Genomic DNA, 6,738 nt, shown 5'->3' with positions numbered 1-6,738 from the left:
ATTAATAAAATAAAATAAGCAACATTATATGTCATAAAAAAAAATGAACGTATCAAAGTTAAAAGGATATGGAAATCAGCTGTATTTGAAGAAATCAGTCTGCATCGTCCATGCGGGAAGAAGAGCGGGCAGATAAAGAATCAACAAAGTTCTTGGCTTCTTGCGGAGAATCCAGAGAGTAAGGCTTCCCGTCGTGACATATATTTGGAGTGACCAAGGAGGAAAGTCCAATAATTGCGGTCACACTTCACTGGAGATGCCCAATCTCTTCCGAACTTGGAAGCTAAGCAGTGAAAGGCCGGGTTAGTACAAGGAAGGGAGACCTCCTCTGAACACCCTGGTACTGCAAAAAATTGACTTTTGGACACAGTGGCACTCAACTTTATGTCATGCAATATTGGGATTCGCATGACCAATGATTTTACTTTCTGCACTTATATAATCCGTAATGGATATCAGCAGTATGAATGATGGTCATACACTTCAAAAAATATGATGCAGATTTTTGTTGACATAGGCATCACAGAATTCTACTCTCCGGCAATTCATCAATCGTGAATCTGAGATCACGAATAACTAGAATTATTAATATTTTCGCTAAGCTATGTTTTTCACACACATTTACTCCTAGGATTTGATTTATATTGATTAATTGTTGTTTTGAAAATTTATTAAGTATAGCATTTTCCTCTGAATCAAGAGTGCTCCCAAAAAAGAGTCCTTTCTTTTGAACCTTCCTTGGTTATTTTTTGGTACTTGATACTTTCTGACTCTAGGGAGCACCACTGAAAGCAACATTGGTGTTGGGAAAAACTCCTACAACATCTATATTTGCCATATACAGAAGAAATTCTATTTAAATTCAGTTTTTTTCAGAGGTTACTAACTATTTATACATTATTGCTTGGACTGGTGCGGTTCCCTTCTAAACCCATTTCCCAATCCATTTTCTGGCTGATAACTCAGCTTTCTAGGGAATACCTGCACAGTCATACTATCAAGGGGACTTTGTTTTCTTCTCTTAGAACTCCCTGTCCCGTTCATATATTTTCAATCTAGGAGTGCCTTACACAATTTACCAGACTATGAGTTTCAGTTTAAGACAAGAGTTTAGCTCTAGACGTAAAAACAAGGATAACTTGGATGATATTTTTCCAAGTGATCTAGTAGACACTGAACCCCACATTAGCTGGGAAGAGGACTTTCAGAAATTGAATTTGACATTAAGAAAACAAATCAGGACTAATTGGGATCTCACGACGTTGGAAAACTATATTAAGAACAAAATATCTCCACGTGGCCTTCGCCCAAGAGTCTTCCCGACCTTTGATCTGGCTAGTGAAAATCTGACTAAAGAATGGGAAAACATCCTCTTGAAATGCTCTAATGACCTAATGAATGTACTTATTAAACACAATAATCTTATTCTAGAAGAGTGTGAAAGAAATCTAGAGGAATTGGGTAAAAAATTGGAAAATTGGGAGAAAGACCCTCAATTCCAACGGTGTTTTGAGAAAAATAAATTGGAACTCCAAACTTATGAACAAACCATCATAGACAGAAAAAAGACCAAATTTGTGAGAGATAAAAGAGATTTCGCTTCTGGGAAAATCTTCAAATGGCAAAAACCAACTTGGAGAAAAGATCCTCCCAAATACACAGGCCAATATTCATCATCTGAGGCGGAGACCTCGGGAACAGAGGATACCCCAGACTACACCAAAGAAAGACGTTCCAACTCCAGAAGTGACATTCCTTCCAACCCTCAAAATTCAGCGTCTTTTTTAGGCGATTCACGAATAGGAAGAGGAAGACAAAGAGAGGGAAGACGAGGCGGGGGCGCAAAAAGAAGAGGACAGCGACAAAGGGATTCTTCACCACCAACGACCCGCAACACATACAGACGACAACACCAACAGGAGCGGTGGTAACTCAGAACTGTGACCAAGACTCAAAATTAAAAATTATCAATCTCTCAGATCATGAACTTACACAAGCTCAAGAATCCGTACTTCAAAAAGGTCTGACTTTCTCGCCTACAGAGCATTTCGACAGATTCAAGTGGGAAAAAGACCTGAAGTTATTTGGTAGGAAACTGCTATTAACTAAATTATATGCTGATAAGGAAACAACATCACTATTATCTTTAGAATCCCAATCTTCAGATATATCACAGATGGAGCAAGAAGCACTAGACGCATTGCAGGAACTCGAACAAGAACAACATCAGCAAATGGAAGTGGATCCTACTACCAGACCGAAATGTAAAAAGAAGTCTACCTTCTTTCCACAGGAACAAATCTGTCCAGAGGTATCGGTATTCATGAAACTTGTAGCGAAAGAATTTGACCTCATCCATATCAACAAACATAAATGGCGGGGTAATTCTAATCTTACCCGACAAGAAAGAACTGCTCTAAGGGAAATACAGACTTGGCAAGATGTCGTCATCAAATCCTCGGACAAAGGAGGTAATGTTGTCCTTTGGCCCATAACAGAATATATTAAAGAAGCACATCGACAACTCGACACCACCAACTGCTATAAACGGATACTACTTAATCCCCTCCAAGATTACAAAAGAATCTATGAAAATATTCTCAATCAAGCACTAGCACAAGGAACAATTACCAAACAGGAGTATGATTATCTATTGACACCAAACCCCAAGATCCCAACCTATTACCTACTACCTAAAGTACACAAAAACATTGAAACTCCCCCAGGGAGACCCATTGTGTCTGGGTTGGGGGGACTAACAGAAAAGGCTAGTACCTTTCTTGACCTACATCTCAGGCAATATGTCCTGAACCTTCCCTCATATGTCCAGGACACAACCGATATATTGAGGAAACTGCATGATTTAAAATTGGAAGAAAATCAATATCTGGTGTCACTAGATGTCGAAGCATTATATACATCAATAGGTCATAAAGATGGAATAAGAGCAGTAGAACATTTTCTACATAATGAACCCAAGAATGACTTTCATCCTTTTCTGATTAAGTTACTGTATTTTGTATTACATTACAATTTTTTCACATTCAACGACAAATACTACCTCCAAACAAGGGGTACGGCTATGGGGGCGGCCTGTGCGCCCACATATGCCAATATATTTCTTGGCTGGTGGGAGAAGGAAATTATCTTCAAAGACCATAATGATCGATTTACGTCTCATATCGTCATGTGGAACAGATATATAGATGACATTTTCATGATCTGGGAAGGTGATCTACATCTGTTGCACCAATTCATAGAACATCTTAACAAGAATGATCTGAATATTCATCTAACACACAGTATAAGCCAATCAGAACTTTCATTTTTGGACCTAATGATCTACAAGAATTCTGAAGGAATGATTGCCACAAAATTATTTCGGAAGAGCACAGCAACAAATACCTTACTACACCAAACCAGTTCCCATTTTCCCCCAACCATTGCAAATATCCCAAAAGGGGAATTTCTCCGACTCCGTAGGAACTGTTCAGATGATAAGGAATTTACAACACAAAGTATAGAACTGACAAACAGACTATGTGAAAGGGGATATAGCAATACCTCCATAAAAAAAGCTTTGAAAACGGTCAAAACTATTAAAAGAGAGGATTTAATCTTTAAGAGAAAACCCAAGAGTTCTAACACTGACAATACCATTCGTTTTGTCGGAGATTTCTGCCGAGAATGGAAGAAGGTGAATACAGCAATACAAAAACATTGGCACATTTTACATGCAGACCCTACTTTATCCGAAAATTTGGGTCCTAAGGTCGCCATGAGTTGGCGCAGATCCAAAAACCTTAAAGACAGACTCGTAAGCAGTCATTTTCAAAAACTTCCTACAAAAAAACCAACTGTCACTGGAACATATCCCTGTGGCAAATGTAAAGCTTGCAGATACATTTACCCAATAAAGGAAGTAGAAGACAAATTCGGAAAGAAGATACAAATTAAAGACTACATGAACTGCCGAACTGAAGGGGTTATCTATTGCCTAAAATGTAGCTGTAACCAAAACTATATTGGCATGACAACGCGTCCGCTTAAACAGCGAGTCCTAGAACATGTAGGATCTATACGTAACGCCATTTCAGACAGGGCAAAGATGAAACAATTAACCTCAGTCGCTCGCCACTTCCATACCCATCATGAAAACAGATGGGAGGAGCTAAAAATTTTCGGCTTGGAGAAAATTAAACTCGGAATACGAGGAGGCAACTTAACTGAGAACTTACTGCAAAGAGAAAGTGAATGGATTTTTAAGATGGGATCTTTACAACCAGCAGGCATGAATGAACACATAAATTATGGGGTATATCTAAATTAATGTCCCCATACTATAACCTCTGGTATCCTATATAGAGCTCCCTCTCTTCTTTTCACAGCCAACCTAAAATATAGATATGTGTATAGAAAAAATATATTGTCCTCTGTATAATTGTTCGGTGTCATTTGTTAAGGATGGATACTTAATTCATTGTACCATTGCTTGTGTTTTTATGTTTTAATAAATTTTATATGGAACATGTTAATGTGATTTTTATGCTCTAAAATATTGAGCAAACATATATTAATATACGTCTAGAGATTCCTGCTGAATCCTATTTATTATTGGGAGGAAATACATCCCAAAGGCGCCTATTCCTCTATTGCTACATATATATATATATATATATATATATATATATAATCTTCCTAACACCTCACACATTCACATCAGTGCAAAGTCACATCTCTTTTTTCTTTCACGGAGGTTTTCTTAACAAGCACTACACTTGCCTTCTTCAATTATCATTAATATGTTTAATACATTTCACTCCTTAATTATGTTCCTCACTCACCATATTCACCCCACTCCCTCTTTCATATCCCATTTATCTCATCCTTCTCATTCAAACATAATATAACATACCTTAATAATGACCTAACTAATAATCACACCTCATTATCCAATCAATTCATCAATTAAGTATCTCCATCACTGACACAGATAATTAACATGATCACTTGCACAATCAACTATATATATATATATGCATATATATTTCTATATACATTGTATTTTCTAATTTTAATATTATTACTAACTGTCTTATCACATGTTTCTCCCGTTCTTTACATACTTTTTTCTACATATCTTCTTTTTCTTTAATTTCCTCAAGTTCACCCAGCTAATTTATCTGTATGTTAAATTAATTAAACCCAGGCGGTTACAATTAGTAACGATGCCTAATTTACTCAACTTAACTATGATTGGGGGATCAGCATGTCGATCATTAATTCTATCCAATCAACTATGAGCCCTGCTCTACATAAACTGAAATCCTCAGTGACCTCATCACGTCCTGTGACCAAGCTTTTCTTGCGAAACGTACGTCAGGAGGTATAGCGATCACGTGCTGCGCACACGTGACCGCGCCAGCCGGAGCGCTCAGACCATCACCAGGCAACGGCCCCAGCCATCGCTCTCCTTCAGAGAGACCACGGACAGACGCGGCAGCGGCTCTTGAAGCATCCCCATAGCAACGGCTCCAAACTACCGCTCCCCTGGAGCGTCAATACGGACACACGCCGCTGCAATCCTCGGAGCTTCCACTCAGCTACAAACGGAACTACATTACAAACAACAGTACTGGTATCGTATATACTCAACACCAGTGAGAAAACTCAACCATTCTTTCAGTATTTAATTGTAACGCTTTAAACTGTCAATTGCAGTTATCCCCCTCTTTTTTCTACAAAATCATTTAACAGACTCTGCAGGTTCAATTATAACCTGCTGTTACACACATCTTTTCCCTACCATTTCAAAAGCCCCCCCCTCCCCACCCTTTTTCCCCCCCTCTTTTTCTCTCCCCCCTTCCTTTCCTACCCCTTCCCCTTTTTCTTTTCCCCATTGACCCAGAGGGGCTTTATCACCAATAACCTTCTGACTGACTTATTCCGTTTGCCTGCTGTTACGCCACACAGGTCTGTCATAAAGAACGGGTATCCTGATAATTTATGCCCGTCTGTCAGCCATTCTGCCATACATATATGCTGTCTTTTACAGCATAATCTAAAGCAATTATCTAAATTGGTACGGCCGTACTGATGATCTGCTCTGAGCCTAGATATAAGGATAATCATTTAGTAATTATACGTGGCATTTGTGAATTTCCCACATTCATTATCCTTAACTACATGTCTTCTGTGATTCTGATATCACATGCTGTATAATCAAGGAATTGTGTTTATAATCATCTCTTGGTGACCATTGTGTCATATACTAATTAATTAGTCGGTGATCGTTTTATTACATGCATATAATTTCTTTATATGGCCGCTGTGTCATGTATCTGTTTGTCAGCTAATTACAGGTCAATCAACAAAACTCAGTCACATAATCAGGGGGTGTATGTATAATTATCTTCTTTTGTGACCACTGTGTCTTATGCTGATTAACCAGCTGGTGATTGTTAGGATAATTGCATACGTCTATTTTCTCCTTCCTTTTTTGTGACTGTTTCACTGCATCTGCTGATTATTCATAATCATATGTATGTATTCTTATGACCGCCGTGTCACGCAGATGTAATTAACCCTTGTGACCACTGTGTCATATGTTGATGATTTAGCTGATTGCATGTAATTTTCTTTTGTAACTCATTTGTTACGAATCACATACTATTTCCATTCCTAACATACAGCAACCATTTGACATATATTTGGAGTGACCAAGGAGGAAAGTCCAAT

At 38.2% G+C, this 6,738-nt stretch overlaps 1 pseudogene; it reads left to right on the top strand.

The window, feature by feature from the left end:
- The first annotated feature begins 232 nt into the window (after positions 1 to 232).
- Positions 233 to 352, top strand: LOC134913659 (5S ribosomal RNA; annotated as a pseudogene).
- Positions 353 to 6,738: the final 6,386 nt, after the last annotated feature.

The sequence above is a fragment of the Pseudophryne corroboree genome, chromosome 4, assembly GCF_028390025.1.
Source record: "Pseudophryne corroboree isolate aPseCor3 chromosome 4, aPseCor3.hap2, whole genome shotgun sequence".
NCBI lineage: Eukaryota > Metazoa > Chordata > Amphibia > Anura > Myobatrachidae > Pseudophryne > Pseudophryne corroboree.
Note: the sequence above shows the minus strand (reverse complement) of the source record. Positions and strands in the feature narration are given on the sequence as shown.